The following is a 19,819-nucleotide window of genomic DNA, read 5'->3' as shown; positions in this document are numbered from 1 at the left end:
ATAAATTTGATGCTGTCAAGTTAATATGGCTGTCTCCTGATCCAGAGCAGAGTAGAAGAAGTGACCTATTGGACAAACTGGTTCGTTTTCATGAAAAAAAAAATGTGAAAGAAAATGTCCAGTTTCATTGTTCCAGTGAAACATCAAGAGGGACCTTAAATCAATCTTTGTGGAGCAATTTAGATACAATTATTGTAGCTCATTAAAAAAAAATAGACACTGGATATTGTGAAGAAACAAGTCAAAAAGTATTTCTATCAGAATGGTGAAACTTGTGTTTCAGCCTCTGTATCTTTCCTGATTTTCAAAAAGATTACCTGGTAAACCAGTTCATTTGACAATGACAGATATACACACACTAACTGGTTTAAAAATCTGATCTCACTTAGCTATTAGGGCAGTCTTCAATCTAATACCTCACCCCAGTGTCTGAACTATTGATTAAGTCAAGATCCTGTTCTGCATTGAATCAACACCTCGTACTAATCTTAGGTTTACACAGCCTTTTTTTTTCTTGTGTATACTGTTCTGATATACACTATTAATGCTTTTTCCAACATGGAAGCCTACATTCAAACCTGGACCTGCACTGCCTTCATAATACAACTACGCTGAATGGGTGTTCTGATTGCTCCTCTGAGTGGCATTATGTTTACAACATTTTTAGGATCAGCAAACATCAGCTGGCATTGACCCTACACTTCATTTCCTGCATCACCTCCACTCTGTCTTTCCTTCTTATATTTAGTTTATGATACATGCTTCTATCAGCTTCAACTTGACATAGCATGCCAAAAAATGCTGGTATAAAGCAAGCAGAAAATGCAGCCAGACTGAGAACAGAGGCTCTGATGATCATACAGGCTACACGGCATCTGTCTAGCAGAATTGCATAGGCACAACAATGCTAAAAGTCAATATGGCAGTATGTAGTGCTCACAACTGTGTCAGTCACCATGTCTTTTGGTTGCAGAAGTTTAAACTAGACTCAAAGAGTTCATAGAACATTTACAGAAACATTAAAGCAGTCATTTTAACTGTGTATTTTCAATGCTTATTCTGACGATTTTACACCTTCAAATAATGCCAAGTATCTGTTCAATGTCAGTTTCTTGGAAGCAACACATGTATTACTCGCACGTGGAAGGAATTGCTCTCTTTCTTGCTTTTTAAAGAATAAGCTACTCTTCAAAAAATAAATTTGACAAGTTTTAAAAAGTATGGACTATTTTCTAGTAACTTCCTGGAAGGTTACGAAATATAAAATGAGGTTTGGACTGATAAACAGATCTGACTGTCAGTAGGGCTGCCATGTATTTTTATGTTTTTTGTTCTTTGGTTTTTTTTTTTTCTTGTGTATACTGTTCTGATATACACTATTAATGCTTTATTATAAAAGACAGAAAAGACATGGTTAAAAAAAGAAGTCATTTTTTTAAAGAGGGACAAATTAATATCCCATGTAAGTTTGAGTCAAGGCTTGAAGCTCCTGTGGGGGCTTTTGCTTTGCGCAAGTTTTGCCACCCCCTGTGGACAAACCTACACCATTTAAATAATATTTGCTGATTTTGACCTTCACTTGGGCTAGTAACTCGACTTAAAAAAATAATAACAACAAATAAATGAATGAATATATATATATATATATATATATATTCTTTTAGGACAGAAAACAATGTCCCTTCTTCAGATACTTCAAAATAAACCAAAGACATGGCCAAACACTTCTCTGCTCTGCAAGCCTAGTAACTTAGCTCTAACCTGGAGTAATGTGATTCCATTTATGAAGGCTGCAGAGCATGCAGTCTGTTTCTTTATCCTGCCTTACAATGTGACATACACTCTGAGACTCAGTCATCGTGTGTGTGTTTGTGTGTGTGTTTGTGTGTGTGTGTGTGGTGCAGCAGATTACTGTGCATTGTATTGATTACTGGACCACAGTCTGACAGAATCATAAGCTTAAGATGACACAAATACATGGAGTAGTAAATCAGACTGCTTCAAGGTTATATCAAGAGAGGAGTAGGGAATAAATACACACTGAAATGCTTACATGAACACAACAAACAACATGTTGCCGAAAGGTTTCCCTTTTTTTTCTGGCAGACAGATGTACTGCTCTCAGATATATGCTGGCTAGAAACATCTTAATGTGTTTGTAATACCACATTTGGCATCCAACTATCTGGTACAATATCTGTTTTCAAAACTTTCAGCCTTTAAGGGGTTATTCTGACAGTTTATTAAGCAAAAAATAGATTTTTTTAAAACCCATAAAGAAATATTTGGTCAATCCAGGTTTGGAGGAACATGACTTTCTTTGGACAGCAACATCTCTAAGGATCAATGAAAACAGCTTTTAATATCATTCAATCTGATCCACTGCATAACTGCTGCAGCTGAACTCATAAACCATTCGGAAAGCCACAATTTCAAAACATATCCTTCCTCCTCACGAAGGCAGTATGAAGGTGTAAAAAGCCAATACAGACAGAGCAGAGCAGTTTAGAGGCAGGGGAAGTGTGATGGGATGGCCAGTAGCTTATGAGTCCTTTGTGGCTGCCTACCTCTAATAGTGGGACCTTTCTATTTCCTGCTGGAGACAGGCGCTATCACTCTGTCTGATGTATGATTGCTCTGGGCCTCACGGTTGTGTTAGGGAACCATGGATGTACGATTAATTTGTTTACTCATCTGGTGTACTTCATAAAGGGCCCACTGAGTTGAACTTGGCACTTTGCAGTAATTGACTGAAGTGGATCCCTAGGTCCTTATCGGCTTGCCTTGATGGGTCTCCATTCTAGTTAAGTGTTGCCCAAGCCCATTATAAACAGCAAGCTACACAAAACAGACCTCTACACACTCTCTAATGCAGCATGGATCATTCTCGAGACCGTATAAAAATGCTTTCCGAAAGTGCGGAAACAGAGAGGCGATAGAATCGTACTCAAATTTGACCGCTGTAAATTAGATTTATTTCTATATTAATACACTTTTAATACATCAAAACTGCAGTCTTGGCAGAAACACAAGCATACATGTGAATCCTATTTGACGACAGCCATTATCACGTTTATGACGTTTATTAAGAACCAAAATTGAAGCTAGCCTCAATTCCACTTTGGGAGCTTGAGTCAAAGCATTGCTGCCTGCTTGGCGCACACAAAGTAATCCACCCTTGGAGTGCTCAGATTAAGTAATTATACCAGCACAAAAGCGAGCTCAGTGAGATAGCTCGTGCATAATAAGAACTCGGGGGTATGAATGGAGAGGGCTTAATTTTGCCTGTTCCACGGTTGTCAATGCTTTGTCAAGGCGGTCCTATTCTCTAGCTGCTGGTGGGTCTTATTCAGAGAAACTCTTACACTGATTGTAATTACACAGACATGAATGAGACTCTCTGCTGGTTTGGTGCAACTCATTTAATTCCAGAGCAGAGCAGAGAACACTGTTTGGCACCAGAAACCAAGTCACCGTTTCCAGACAAAAACAAAGTAATGTTTGTGTTTTCAGATGTCCTCTGATTCTCTGTGAAACTCTTCCACCTGCAACCAGTCTGTGGGTTACCCTTGGCCAATTACATAAAGTAAGCATAGCAATGCTTTTTCTACAGAGAGTTAAATTTCTCATGCATAAAGCGAAAAACAATTTGGTTTTGGCGTGTTTACATAGGCAAAATGGTAGGCGTGTGACCAGAAAGCATCACTGCCTTCAGCTTTGATTGTTGCAGTGTTCAGAGGCTGGCCTGCCGACCTTGTTTCCACAGCCTCTGTTATCCTGGCTGCCTCGAAAACTCATCCAAAATGTCCAGCAATTGATCACATTTTATGCCTTTTCTTTGAGCCTTGAACTGAGTCTTTGATTTGCATCCATCCAGATCTGTTTGTTTTCAGGGATTGTGTCTATTCCAACCATTATCAAATCAATCAAATCAATACCTTTAATCAGAACAACTGTTTGAAGACATTGATTTGAACCGGGATTACTTTAATCACTTAGGAGACCAATGAGGCAACCAAAAAGCCGATAAATAAAGATATTATTGATTATATTGATTATGAGGAGCCTTTAATAGACACTGTAAAAAGTAGCCAATCAAAACATTCCTTGGGGGGCTGTTGACCTGGAAGTGACAGTGGTTGTGATGCTTTTGTAAAAAAAAAAAAAAAAAAAAAAAAAGGCAAAGCTGCAAAGCAACTTGGCAAAATCACAGAATGTGAAGTGTTTTCTTTTAATTCTCATATCTTCAGGTCAAAATGAAGTTATTGAATTAAAAGATGATGACATAGAGGAACAATTTTTATCTAAATCTCAACTGTCTCTTGACATGTGCCAGATCCACTAGAAAATGCCACTATCTTCCTTTTTGTGACACTTTTGGAGGCTATAAAAGAGGACTTGTTGAAAATTCTTAAATTTTTGTCAGTCCCAGTCCAGTCCCGCTCTAAATCTTGTGTCTTGTACTCTTTCAGTTTCAATCTGTAGATCTGGTTGAGCTGTACAAAAAGCCAGAGGAAATATAAGTTAGGGGCACAGCCAGTAAGGGTAGTGTATAATCCAAATATCATTTTCAACTTCAAAACAGAACATGACTCCCTATGTTTTCACCGAGGGTACCTTGATTGTTAAAAAAGTTATGGTCCCAAAAAGAATACCCTGAGGAACACCTGTGTCATTTACAAACAGAAGAACTCTGCCAGACACATCAGCAGTTAACTACTATCAAGTCCTCAGGACCTGAAAAAGCTCCAGGGACAGAATGAAAAGCATTCAGTGCCAAATATCAATCTTTTGGCACAAGCATCTCCACCTTGTGCAGAAGCATTATTCGACTTTGTGTCACTGTGACTGAACTCCAATCTACTTGATTAATATTGGACTGCTTATAGACATCCACCTGATTGGTTCTGAATGAATCATTTAAAATCTACTGATTACAATATGCTTGAGATTGATCAGCTACATCTTTTCTATCTGAATTAAGCAGCATTCAACAGAGGTCTAGTTCATCTTGAACTTAATTAAATTTTATGTAGGTTTTTTCCACAGACCTGATTGCTCTGATTGCTAGGTCTGGTTAATGTGTAAATCGCTTCTATTATAGAAGTTACCCTTAAGAGGACTGTCTCATTTGGATGCACACAGATTCCCCACTCAACACTACCACCATCTCAGCACTTCTCCATGATGATGGGTCAGATAGAGCCAGATATGCAGGTCTCTTAAAACCAAATTATTCATCTTATCGGCTGGTTGAAATCTTACTTTCAGTGCAGGAAAATACCAGCAGGTCACAAGGATCACAAAAAATGAGAAGCCTTTCATCGGGATTAGAAGAAGAGCTTTTATTGTGTATTCATTTAAATTCTGAGAGGTGGGATGAACCCACAGGGCCACTGGAATTCAAGATTAGTTCATTAAAATTTAACACTTCATTAACACAATCTTAGAATGATTTATTAAAGAAAATTATTTTTCAGCCCATTACTTGCTTTAGTGGTGTGTGTGAGCATGTACCTGTGGACAAGGCCATGTGCCTCAATCCTCCTTATCCATATTTAGCAAACAGACAAACTATACAGAAAATAAATGTAATAAAAATAAATCAAAATTTTCTGCCTTGTGTGTGATTTTTATCAGCAGTGCAGTAAAGTTTGGTATCAAATAGCTACCATCATGGGAATGGTGTTACTGATCTGTTATTCCTTGTCCACCCAATTCTTTGAGAAGCAATTCTCGATGTTGTTGTAGCCAGGAGCTATGTTCATTTTGTTTGTAAACTTTATACATATTGCCACAATATAATCATTATAAATCTTACTTCTCATGGTAATAATAATGCCACTCATCGCACCCAGAAATTAATCCTTTGAATCCTTAGTCCAACACTCATGCAGTGAAAACAGTTATACACATGAGAATAACTTGGTGGGGCAAGTCCATTTGATACTAACTGTTAGTTTTTAGGTCGTGGGGACACATCAGCCGCATTGAGCTGTTGCTAGGCACCGCCCAAGTGGCTACCTATTAAACATCTCTCTCTTTGCTGTTGTTTTTTCCTCTTTTTTTTTTTCTTGTATTTTTGGTTCTCTTTGTATTTAGAGCCTGTCGTTACTTATTGGGTCTCATTTGTTGGTCATGGACACCAAAACTTGTTGCGTTTCCAGAGTTGTTTTTTTTTACTTTTTTTTCTTTCTGAGTGTATCTAAAGATACTACGTGTAACCATGGTTGCATTGTATACACATTAGATTTCATTTGTTAGCAGCCGGTAGCATGTCGATGCTAACTGGTGCTGGGGTTGGTGTTCTCTGTAAGCTGAGGAGAAGGAGGGGAGGACAGCGTGCTATTGCTGTGTTGTGAGGTATAGACAGCATTTACCTGTCCTTTCATTCATCATTATCAGGAATGTAAGATCTATCTTTCCTCATATATCTTTAAGGCCCTCGTTGGAAAATTACCACCTTACATCTCAACCTTGTTAGAGTGGAATGCTGGTAGCTATACAACTCGCTCTACTGATCTGTTACCTCTTAAAGTTCCTCGAGCATGTACTAAACTTAGTAAAACAGCTTTTTCTTTTGATGCTCCAACCTCATGGAACATCTTCCAACACCCTCTAAAAATTCATGTTCTTCCTTCTCTTCCAGAGTTCAGGACTTTGATTTCTAACCATTGTGTTTCACATTGCAAATGTTTTAACAGATTTTATTTATCTAGCTTGTCACTGATGAGATTGTTGCTCACAGTGTGTATTCTGTACTTGTTTTATAGTGCTGTGGTTTTAATGTGTCTGTAATTTCAACAGCAGTAGAAATGAGGGAAACCTCAGTGTCCTTTTGAGAATAAATAAAGGTTTGATTGATTGATTGATCTCCAATAAGATGGACAAGCTAGCTGTGCCAACCCAGCACCAGAGGAAACACCAGAGGGCACAGTGGCACCATGCTCTTCACAGAGACACAGCTAACGGAGCTAACTGCGGACACCAAGGCCAAATCGGAAGGATTTCACCAGATATGAGGAGACAAGATACAGGTGAGTGATAATGATCAGACTGGTGAAGACGTCCAGCTAAGTCTTTGACCCTGTGGAGGTGGAGGCTGACAGGAGAATAATGGCCAAGCTGTTGTCTCTGATGGACTTTATTTCCCTATTTGACACCTATTTTATTATCCTATTTATATATTCTTGAATGTTTTGTTTTATACTTTCTTGTATTGCTGCTGCGACTGAATTTCCCTTCGGGGATTAATAAAATACATTTTATCCTATTCTATTCTATTCTATTCTATTCTATTCTATTCTATTCTATTCTATTCTATTCAGTATAATTCAGCCCGTTCAAACTTGAGATGATCCCTTTTTATCAATTTAACACACAAGCAAAGGGCGAGGTTGACTTATTTAAAATTTTCTGGATACCCTGAGCATTTTAGAAAAAATACTAGAAAAGAGGGTTTTCCACAAAATGCCCCCTTTAATAACCAGTTAAAAAACGTGTTGGATGTTTTGAGCTTATCTATAATCCTGATAACAATTTTGAAAAATGTATTCCAGGCTCTGTTACATAATCTAAAAAAAATCTCATGATACTTTCTAAAACTGATAACAAATAGCATCTTAGTTTTCTAGAGGAGATCATGCTGGAAATCAAACCACAATATCCCTCCTCATTCAAGCCAGTGACAAAATGTGTGTTGTCCTCTTGCCTTAATAGGTAAAAGTCTTCCTTGTTATTGATCATCCTAATACAATCATCCCAGACTGAGCAACCGTTCATTTATGACCTTCACCCTTTTCCATTTGTATTTGTAATCCATTTTGCTGCAGAGGAAGGATTCTGTCTTAAAAACAACAATCAGCAAAGCACTAGCAATACTGAGGCCAGTATTTATGCATGACCAGAAGAAAACCACTCCCGAAGAAGGCACATGATAATGAAAAAAGAGTTTATGAAAAGGCTGTGAAGAAAACCATTCAAAGGACTGATGAAACAAAGGCCGAAATCTTCAGTTCTCATGCAAAACTATCTACTAAAGCAAGGCTAAGCTCATAATCCACGTAGGCTCTCTTCCATGAAGACCAGTGGATGTAACATCAGTGGTAGAAAAATGGAGGGCTTGAAAAGATACAGGACAAAAAGAAATAAACGGAGCTGTATTCAAAGTGTTGACAAGAGCCTGCTTGAAAGTGCTCAAAATGTTTGATTACAATGACTCCCTGCATCAAGTGAAATCAACACTGAAAAGGCTGCAGAGTGGCCGGGCCAAATTTGAATTCCACTTGCTTTAAAATTGGTTTTCAAAGTGCTACACAAGCAATACGGCTGACCTTGAGCAAATGTGTTGATTTGAGGAAAACTTCCAAGAGAGTTTCACATGCTGTCATCATTTTCTGTTTTGTGCAGACTTTTTCGGTAAACATGATTTCCATTTTGAACCCAATGCTCAACCTTAGAAAACCTCAATTTGAATAAAATACTCTTTATTCTATAGTCAAATGTGTCTCTAAGTCTACACTATCAATATCAAAGTGTATGTTGCCAAGCATGGCAAGGAAGTGTGGAAAATGGGAAGCACGTAACATTTCAAGGGCAATCCATTCACTTTTAGGGAGTGTTTGTGGCAGGGAAAACACTTCAGGAGGTACTTGGCAAGGCACAGTGAGTTCATCAGCACCAGCTCCACTATGACATCCACACTGAGACTGTTGTTGGAGGGAGCCGGAAGGAGGATTAGAGCCAAACTATGATCCCGGACAGACAGATGGAAGCAGACTGTTTGATGAAGTCCTATAAAAAGCTTAAATAGAAGCTGAAAACACATCTGTCTACATATAAAATAACTTTGCTTTATGGTGCAATAAATGCTTTAAAAGTTAACTCAGGGTTCTAACAGGTGTTATTGTCGGATGAAATAGTGTGTAAAACCTTGGCTGAGAGCTTTGGCAGAACATTTAGGAAATCAGACACCTCATGGTCCTCAGCTATGAGCCATTTTGAAGCCTAAGCCATTTTCTATAAGTGGCCTCAAATGTACTAAAGTCCGTTCACTCTGCCAAGGATTATCAAACTACTGGCATATTCAAGAACCGTCTCGCCTCTCTATAAAATATGGGCTCTTTCTCCCCCCAAAGGCAAAATCACTTGTCATTTGGATGAACTAAAAAAGTGTCCAAAGACATGGACAATGATTTCCAATGACAGCTCGCTTCAGATAAATGACTAATCACATGGAGGAATAAAAATGATCACTTGTGAAATTCCCTGGAGCACTGGTGAAAACTGCAACAAAGTCATGATACCTTAGAGGCGCAAATTCATTTATTACTCCTCAGATATTTGATGAAAAAAGTGTGTGTGGTGTGTGTGTGTGTGTGTGTGTGTGTGTGTGTGTGTGTGTGTGTGTGTGTGTGTGTGTGTGTGTGTGTGTGTGTGTGTGTGTGTGTGTGTGTGTGTTGGGGGGGGGGGTAGAGTGGGAAGCGTTTGTACCCTCTTGGTGATTCATGCGTCCTACAAACTGATTTAAAGATGATTAAAGCTGCTCATACAGGCAATACTAGACACAAGAGCTCTTCAATCAAGGTAGCCGTGCAACACTTAGACATGATGATAACAACGGATTTAGTGGGTACTTAGCATGTGGAATATTAAGCTATCTTTAGCAGGATTCTGGAGAGAGAAGTGATTACATGACACAGTAATCAATCCTTTTTCAATTTTACACGCAAGTCTTGAATGCTAATTTCAAGAACTGGATCAACACTTTTCTTCTAGATAATAGTTTTAGTTTGGACTGGTTTGAGTTTGCCTTTGATTGGCTACATCTTGGATTATTGTTGGCACTGTTGCCATGAATCTGTATTATGTGTTATTGCTGCTCTTTTGTGAAAATTTTTCATCATGTCTCTTTGTATATGTCCCTGTACCGAGTAGCAGCAGATAGCTATCTACCAACAAACATGGTTGTACTTGAGGACTGTACCCACCAGTCTTGTCTTGCAGTTTGTGGGAAGCGCTTGCTTGAGATAGACTCTGCTGGGTCTACCCTTTTTTTTGGAGACAAAGCGTGAGATACAAGTACTTATTGACTGATGGATTGATTTCTTAGACAAGAATTTGTAATGTTTCACTTCCAGGCTCGCTGAAGTCAATTTAATGTTTTAGTAAAACTAATCAGCCATGTTATTATAAACACCAGCCTAATACCGTGGCAGTTCCCCAAAACAGTCCTGACCTGACAGGTTTTCCCCCCAAGGATTACAGAAGTATTTCTGACAGATACAGACTTTGCTGGACCTCTGAAATTTCACTGCTGTATCTGGTACCAAAACTCTAGCAGCGCATCCTTTAAGTCTTGTGCATTGTGAGACAGAGTCTCTATGTTTTGCATTTTGACTTGAGCGAGCATATCCCATAGCTGACTAAATGTATTGTCATCTGGGGACTTTGAAGGCCAAGTCAACACCTTGAAGTACTTAATCACGTTCTGAAATCCCTTGTAGGCACACTCGACAATGGACAGGAGTCAGCATGTCACCTTGACCTGTCCTCACCTCCACAATGCTCCAAGTGTTCTGACCATTGACTGTATGCAGTGTGGACAGCGTGGCTCCGCCATTTATCATTGTACGGTTTTGAAGCAAAAATTCCCTGTCACAGGCTCCACCATTGTAGCAGTTGTGCAGCCAGAGTCTGCGCAGTAGAGACAATGAGGGATTCTGGGAGAATCTGAGTGGAGCTGGGTGACAAAAATTATATATTTTCTTTTCTTTCGAGAGTCTAATCACTTCCTGACTCTACCTCCCGACATATTTTACAATCCCTGAAAAAAATACACCAGAATGGCAGCTATCAATCATCATTAAGAAGTGACATAAGAAATATTTCTTCCAGGAGTATTAATTTTCTAAAGTTTGACCACAGCCCATCTGGAATGGCTGGAAAGCTGGATTTTTTAACCTATACTGCAGCCAGCCACCAGGGGAAGCAGTTTTTGTGGAGACCTCACTTCCAGCAGAGCAAGCCGACGTCCATCTTTTTACAGTTCATAGTTCTGACACCAGAGGTGGCATTAAGTTGGATCAAACATGAGGAACAGCCTTGGCTGGTGAACTGGTTCTCCATCACTGGACCACTTTTGGGGAGCACTGATTCCTAAAACCAAGAATGTCCCACAAGAGTTGTGTGGTTTTTCCTTTATCAGAGGGTTTATATCCATCTTTCCTGTGTTCATGTAAACTTTGGGAGCAAAATGATCAAATTGTTCCCCGCTACTGAGATTATACTCTCTTAACCTTGGTGCAATTGGTTGTTTGGTGTACACTAGCATAACATTGACTGTATACAGGATTGACAATGTGCCTTTATTTTTGCCTGTTTTTGAGTTTGCAGCCAAAGGAATCATTATGTGTTGGTTGAGCCTAAGCACGCAGAGAGGCAAACTGACTGGTAGAGTCACAGAACTGACATCACTTCCTTTCAGCTGAACTAAACACAGGTCAAAATTACCAATACAAAGATTTTAAGATTCCTTTAGGTGTGTACAGTCCCAGGTGGAACACAATGAATGACTCTTGTGTTATGTTCCTCTTCCACTCAACTAGTCCTGTACTAAGCGCTCAGCCATCTTTTAAAATGAAATTAATAATTCAAACCAAACTACATGGGAAAAGAACATTGAAAACATAAATCAGCATAATGAGAACAAACTTTCAGAACTGAAACCATAATCAAGAAAAATGTATTTGATGTGCATTTCCAGTTTGTAGTTAAACCCATGTTCCATCTGTACTAATGGATGAAGCAGGGTTTATGGCCCTTCCTAAAGCCAGTCATTATGAGGGGCTCTAAATATTTTAGCTTTACAGTCAGTGAACACTTATGGTGGCCATTTTTATTCTCACTTTATGGTGCATACACAAGTCATGCTGCCAATCTAGATTCTGCTGTGGATCACAAAGGCAACTCTGTATTTGTCTTCCAACCTATCCATCCATCATTCAGTCTATAAAGTTACATGAAGTTGTGATAGCAAAAAGCTCGGTGAAATTTGAAATAGCTCAGAGTGATGTCTTGAAATTGCTTCCTTGTCAAGCCTGAAGCTGAAAACAGACTTCATTCATCCGCTGACTGCGAGCAACAAAAGCTTGAAGACTTCATTACTGAAACTGGCAAGTTTTTAAAATTGAACTTGACAAATCACAGACACTATTGATCCGTCATCAAAATGTTTGGTAATTAATTTTCTCTGGATCGATACTCTGAGGCAGCTCTATTAAACCTAAAGGAGAAAATTAAAGAAACAACCCTGTGATACAGCACGGTTCAGAAAGTGTTTGTTTTTTTACTATCAGACTCCTCACATTACCAAGGATGAAGTCTTCCCTCTCATTCAGCTCTGCATACGGTTTAGTGTTCCCCTGGTGATAATGACGCCTGATGGACTATGACAGACCAAGCTCCGGCAATACCAGCTTGCGGTGCTTGCAATCAATTTCAGACGGCGGCACGGTCTGTGCCACGGTGTCCATCTTTCTAATTTGATTTGTTATCAGGTCGGACAGTTGTTACAGCAATCATTGCTACGATCACTCTGCCAGCCATGACCCCCGCCCTCCCCCTCCCCCAGATCCTCCAAGGACGGCTCAAACATTTTACCAATTATCCACCAAATGCAACTACAAAAAGTTATTTTAATTGCACCCTTACTCTCTGTCAGTCTCTTCCCTCGCTGGCGGCTGTCACCTTTCACTCAATACATAACTCAAATCCCATCCACCCTTCTCCCTTCTTGTATCGAAACATATTTCCTGCTGCATTTTAAAATGTTTGGACATCCCATAATTTTATAATTCGCCCCAGACTACAGCTGTTGGCAGGGTGGTGGGACAGCCGCGCCCCAGTTAATCATAGATTACATTATCTGGGCCATTCCAAATCCTCATGTGTAATGCAGTGCTACCTCAGCAGCAAGTAATCACTGCCCCCTTCTCCTTACCAAATACACACACACACACACACACACACACATGCCCCCTCTCACTTTCTCCCCAAGCTTCTCTCTCCTGATGCCCTCTTCTGAATGTCTCCTCTCCCATTCCTCATCTCTTTCTTGTGTCTATGCATGATTGGACATTCTCATCAAACATTCATGAGCCAAACTGGTTCTGGATGTAATATCATAGCATTAGAAACTCTTACTCCCACTTGTTAAGGGTCTTGGCTCCTCCTGGGTGGCATTACACACTGAGGATTTATGGCAGAAAACTGGACCCCTGGTCACAATGTGGCATGAAATATGAAGGACAACACGTTCCAGCTGATTCCTCGCCCAAAAGCTAAGGGCCCGTCTGCCCAATGTGAGGAGGACTACAGGGGCAGGTGGGATAGAAATGACCATGTAAGGGCCTGAAATGAGACAGGGCTATAGAGAAAGAGGCAGGGAAATGAAAAATAAAAGAGAGCATGAGAGGAAAGGCCAAAAGAAAGAAAGTTTGCTTAAGGGACTGGTTTGAGAAGTGAAACTAATTATGAGGTGGTGAGAGCAGCTGTTGAAAAAGTAGAGTGTCGGACTAAGCCAGAGCCACAGAGGCAACTGGCTGCAGGCCTCCATTAGGATTCATGATAAATTAGGCTTTTAAATAGGACTTGTGGTTATAGGAGTGAGGATAGATCATAATGAGTATTTTTTAAGGGACCATTCAGAGGAATTCCTCTTTGCCTTACCCAGAATATCAAGAACGAGGGCATAGATTCAAAAGTTTTCCAAACCTTGGAGAGCAACAGTAAAGTCTTCTCGTTTCAAATTCTCATTACTGAGACACTCTTTACTGATGCCATGCTCAAATGTGGTACAGGTACAGGTACTGTCCAGATATAGTTTCACAAATCTGCTAGAACTAAGTCCATGCATCAATCCCATTACACAGTCCCAAAAAAGGAGTCACTGGTATCTGGTAAACTGTCAGAGTGGAGATAACAAATATCAACAGTGCACTTCTGCTTAAAGAGGGTCATCATGCTTTCCAATACTTTTAAATATGGATATTAAAAAATGCTGGATAACTATACTACATACTAGAGGACAGCATGTAGCCTGAAAAATGCACAATACCTTCTTAAAGGCTGTAAGTGAGTGGTGAGACTTCAATAATCAGATTTGAGAGAACAATGGAACACCAATGAAGAAAACAGGGTTAACAGAACCAAGAAACAACCTTGGATGTTGTAAATAGAGTCAACTGCATGTCCTTTACTTTCCTCCTTGACTTCATGTACTAGGGGTGGGCGTAACGATCTAAATATCGAGAGTATCGATACCAAGATGAGTATTGGTATCGGATCGATACAAGCGTAATGATATTGATACTGCAGTTTCTCTTATGTCGTCCAGCAATTTACTTTACTTTCCTCCGTCTGCGGCTTCTCTGTGCAAATGGGAGGGAACTTTTTGTTATTTTACACTTGTGATTTTTTTTTCCAACAATTGTGGTGGTTGAATTATTATTTTATTACTTTTATACAGTTAAAATGTTGTTCTATTGTTGTGGTTAATAAAAAAAAGTGTTTTTATTGCCTAAAATCTTTGTGCTGTGTTTTATCATAATCAACCAACTCAAGGCAAAATCATAAAATTATTCAATGATCATTACATTTCATGGAAAAAGTATTGGTATTGGTATCGGTATCAACTATACTAGTCCTGTATTTACTTGGTATCGGATCGGTACCAATATTCCCAGTATCGCCCACCCCTGTCATGTACATTTTAATTATATTCTTGGTCAGACTCACGCATAGAGCTACAAGTAAATGGTGTGTGGCTGATTTGACCATCAGACGGGGAGTTAAAGCATTTTGCCAGGTGGCTTGACTTGGTCCTCAACTCCTCCTCTTGTGGGTTCAAGGTCAGCTAATAGTTGGACCAGTGAGGCAACTGCCATCTTTGGGCTTTACACACTTCTTCATGAAGCAACAAGTGAAATCCTTGAAGTTATGTTCAGGGTTTTTTTTTCTTTTGAAGTCAGGGATGGGTACTTTCACATTTGAAACAACACAGCCCAGTTCCTGGTAATAGGTATTGGTACTCAATGGTACAAATTTTCAGTTCTTTGTGTGTTAATGTGGTAATAGATATTGAATTGTTTAATAATAAAATCTCAAAGTTTTTCAATTGAATACATTTATTTCTCAATATATAAACTTGCTGTGTGTACATTTATTTCTCAATTATAAAAAATGCTGTGTTCATGTCCATTATGGAAAATTACCTACTCTTCCACACTCTCACAGTCACAAGGATGCATTTAGGTAACAAAACATAGTACTGTTCAATTTTTTTGAATCATAACTGGGTACTAAAGACAGAAATCGGTTGGTACCTAAAAAAGTACCTCATTGGGTACCCATCCCTAACTGAAGTGGGATTGCTTTTACTGGAAAACCAGGAATGGTGGATGACGTAAAAAGGGTATAGGTCGAAAAGGATCAGCAACAGCTGCAACAAGGACTACATCTTTTGGACATGGGGTGTGCTCTTTGACTTAAAAGATGACAAGCACCCTCCCAAAACCATTTATCATACAGTATATGGCCCAACCATCACCTTAAGTGTGACTAGGCATGACTAAAAACATCTACAGTTTGCCAAACTTCTTTTTGGATCACCAAGACTTTATCGATGTTTAATACAGTCTATTATATTTGACATCCTAACTTTCCAGTAAATGACATTTTAGTGCCGATAGAGTTTTTTTCCTACCACTAGGAAGCAAAGGTAATGTTTTACCCATGCTGTGTGTCCCAGCTGTAAGTAGGAAAACATCAGTTAAAATGTCACACACTGTTTGGATCCAGCCATCAAGGCCACCGTAGCAGAGCGTCTTTTTTTAAGCAACGCACCAAAAATAGCAGCAAAGTTATTCTGACACAGATGTAGGTCAATATTGAAGATTCTCTCTCAGGTGTAAGGGAGAGAAGGGGGGAGGGGGCGTCAGGAGGGATGTGTGACTTGACATGCTGCTTCCATCCTTGGGTCTGTAGATGGAGGGAGGATGACAGAAGATAACCCCACATTCATAACACAATAAAACAACAATTCAGGTTTATAATGTTGCTTTCTCGCACGATTGCAAAGTTATTCTGTCGTATATTTCAGCCACTATTTATTCCAGTGACATTGAGGTTGGCAGGCGTTGTTGGCAGCAATTCACTGTGAACTCGTATGCATGTGTAAAACATTTTTACGGTGCAGCTATTCTGCTTTAAGTCATCATTATGACAATTGCCTGCTCTTTAAACCGTCCCTCATCCAGACCTCTTTTTGTGCTATAGCTTTAGTCAGCAATCCTGACACACACACACACACACACACACACACACACACACACACACACACACACAACCATAGAGCAATTTCCATTTAATCCACGTACAAGGCTGAAGCATTCACACACAATAACGTGCAGACAAAGACGGATTTAACGATGGTAGAATACCCTTGCAGACACGCATACTGAGACCACCGCAGACATAGAGCAACAATACTGAGCAGGTTTTTTTCTCCTTTTTGCACACAAATAATTTAACCCCTATTGTGTGCATCCTCTCCTAATGCAGAACTTAGCAAAAAGCACAAATGAGGAGAAACGTGGGGACAAACCATACTTAGCCCTAGCAAAAACAGTATTTCTCACTTTGAGAGCTTGTGCTAGTGCTGGCAGCTACCGGCTAAATTAGCATGAAGGGCCAACAGGTGAGGGGGCACTTACATGGAAACCAAATAAAGCGCTTCAGAAGCTGCCGGCTCGCCTCTGTGGGAAAAGAATATAAAGTAAGGAGGATGAAAGGAGCCCTGGCCCTCGCAGCCATGATGCAACTCCTCCAATTGACTAGCTTAATTACCATTAGCTGACCACTTGATTATCATTTCAATAAAGACTGTGAAATCCAATGAGGCGCAGGCCTTACTGTGCGCTGCTCCGGCAAAAACTTGCATGTTTGGCAGGATATTACGAAACCAAAGAGTGTTTTCCAGGACACTTTGTGCAAGCTTTTTTGTTATTTGAATTTCATCAGAAGCTTTAAAAGCAGTAATCCTCATGCATTGGTGCAGTCATTCCCCCTCTCCCAACCCTCCCAGCCCTCCCTCTCCTGAGGATTAATTCTAAAAGAGGTACTTGCTCACTGATGTTCGGGCCTGCTCCTCTGATAGGGTTAGCTGGGAAAGCAGCAGGCTCTGTGTCTGCAACAACTACTCCCTTACAACCAGAAAAAGCAAGAGATTTGTACGCGCCAGAACTAACTCGACTCAGCCACATTTGGTCTGTGGATCAAAGACAAGCACAGGGGGGAAATAAACATGTGGAGAATGAGGAAGTGCACTTCTGCGTCAAAAGATGGGTGCGGGATGGAGTTGGTCACATTGTTTTTGTCTCATTTCCTCCCAAAGAACACACTCGCTTGGGATAAGTAGGCTGTGATTTAGTGTCGCTGTGTGTCTCAGCATGAAATCATTGAGGAATGCAATTATCACTTCACCCAACAGGCATTTCTCTGCAATGCGAGCGAACAACTGGGGAAATAAGAGGGCAGTGAGAGGGAGGGAGAGGGGTAACACCATTTATCGTTGACCCCAATGTGTGCGCTGAACTACAAACTTCCTCTTCGTTAAATTAGAAAACTCCCATTCTGCTGGCATATTTACAGATTTATTGTGGGTCAAAAGTTTGCCACATTAGCTCCTCTTTCTTCTTTTATATATTTCACTCAAACTTTGTCCATAAACCGCATGTTTTCGATTGTTTTATGACTCTCAGGAGCCATTATTTCCCCCATTATGACCTTTAAATGATCCGCTCAAAGTGCCACTGCCAAGGCTACCATTGTGTGCTCCATTTCCCTTGGCAGACCTTATCCAAAATTCATCCGCCGCACTATAATTCTTGGGGAAAAATTAAAAAGCTGTTTAATAGAAAGGGGATCAGACCGCCTCGGCCTAAACTTGAGGTCGTTTCAGCTCATTAGAAACGGAGTGCGAGTTTAGAAAGCAGGCAGCTTTGCTTGGGTTTGCAACGTGAGAGGGGTGAGCTGCGGTGTTTCATGTCAGGCTGGGCAGGTACCAAAACTGTCACCTCGGTGCTCAGTGAGAGGTAACCTGTCACCTCCTTACTATTAAAAGAGCTCCCCTGAGAAAGAGGGGGGAGGAGTGAGGGGTGTTCAAGCATCTTCAAACAAACAGAAACAAACAGAGGAGACCTCTTACAAGACCTAGCTGCTTTTTTCCCCACAAGGTCAAGGTGTTTTTCTTTTTTTACAGCACATTAATAATACAGAACCTCACAATTAGCGCCGCGTGAAACAGCCTGGTTAAGTTGACAGCCTGAGCCTATTTACATTATCCTACAAGGCTTTTTGCTTGCATTTAAAGCAGATAAGGTGTATTATTTATTTATTTGTTTTAAACACAAGACTTTAATGATGTTTACCTTTGCAGCCCAATGAGTAAATTAAGAACGCAGACACAAAGACAAGCCCCTTAACACGCATAGACACACAGCTGAGGCTATCTTTGGCTGCACTGTACTGAATGTGCTTGGCAAGCAGGCTGATGAAAGGTAACAGCAGGGGAAGAACTCATTATAGATCGTGATTCAAATATAAAAGGGAGGTGGGGCTTCTTTTCTGCTAAGAATAACTTCATCCTGTCCCCTTGTTTTGAAACACTACTCACAAATCTGTTTACCTTGTATGTCGACAGCGTGTCCCAGAGGACCCAATTTAATAATTTCACATCATGATGCTGAAATTCCTTAAAACTGTTTGTAACTTTTATCAGACATAGAGACAAATGTAAACACCCAAGCATGAACGTCTATGCACATTAAACACAACAGCTGACATACAGTTCACACACACATACACACACACAGGGACAAACAAAGTGAGGTTGAGCTTCGCTGCATAGTACAGCCCCGAGGGCCGGTCTCGTTGATTAATGAGGGGAGGAAGGCGAGGAGAGGAGGATGAAGCAGAGGTGTTAATGGAGCTATGATAGATTCCTCCCGGCCTGGTGTTTTATAGGTGAGTCTCTGGTGTTTCTGCACAATGTAGCGCTACACTGCCACAATGGACTGCAAAGATCGAGCCTGTGTGGAGGGTGAAACATGTGGATCGGACAGAGTTGAATATGAAGGAACGTGAATCAACCTTCTAAATTTACAAAACTAACTCAATGAGGGGGATTCTTTAAAGCCTGAGGACAGATCAAGTGGCAACCTCTGGTCTAAGAATATAAGACAATGCAGAAGTGCTAAAATCTGCTGTTTCTCGAGTGTTCGCTTGAGGCTGGCTACGGAAGTAGCGGAAGTCACATACACACCAAGCCAAAAAAAGCCATTTTCAAAGCAGAAATTAACCTATTTACAGCCTGGTTCAAAAAACGTCTCCTGTCTGAGTCGCTAATTTTACTAATGGCACCCACTGTATGGGGGGTGAATCTTTTTCTAACTCGGCCGTTAAAAGGATATTAAGATCGCGAGCTCCCCCAAGAAGAGGCACAGCTGAGGGTCACGTGACCGACAGGCGCCCTATGGCTGTAGGTGAAGCCCTTGTCACTACAAATATGGCCGCTATAGCCAATGTGCTTCATTTTCTGTTTCAGAAACAGACGGGTGACGTCAGCAAGACTACGTCCATGTTTTATACAGTCTATGGTACAGATCATTGGAATGCTGATCTTCTCAAGTCTATTCTGTAAATACTGTTTCAAACACACCATTAACTTACAAAATCCTTGGTCTACTTCCACAAAAGGTCA

The 19,819-nt window shown here is 40.2% G+C and overlaps 1 protein-coding gene across 1 annotated transcript in view; it reads right to left on the bottom strand.

The window, feature by feature from the left end:
• Positions 1–19,819, bottom strand: part of dok6 (docking protein 6) — a 70,385-nt gene that overhangs the window by 34,931 nt on the left and 15,635 nt on the right. The window lies entirely within an intron of this gene.

The sequence above is a fragment of the Halichoeres trimaculatus genome, unplaced genomic scaffold (assembly GCF_033239565.1).
Source record: "Halichoeres trimaculatus isolate MK-OKI-2021-1 unplaced genomic scaffold, fHalTri1.1 fHalTri1_scaffold_18, whole genome shotgun sequence".
Taxonomy (NCBI): Eukaryota; Metazoa; Chordata; class Actinopteri; order Labriformes; family Labridae; genus Halichoeres; species Halichoeres trimaculatus.
Note: the sequence above shows the minus strand (reverse complement) of the source record. Positions and strands in the feature narration are given on the sequence as shown.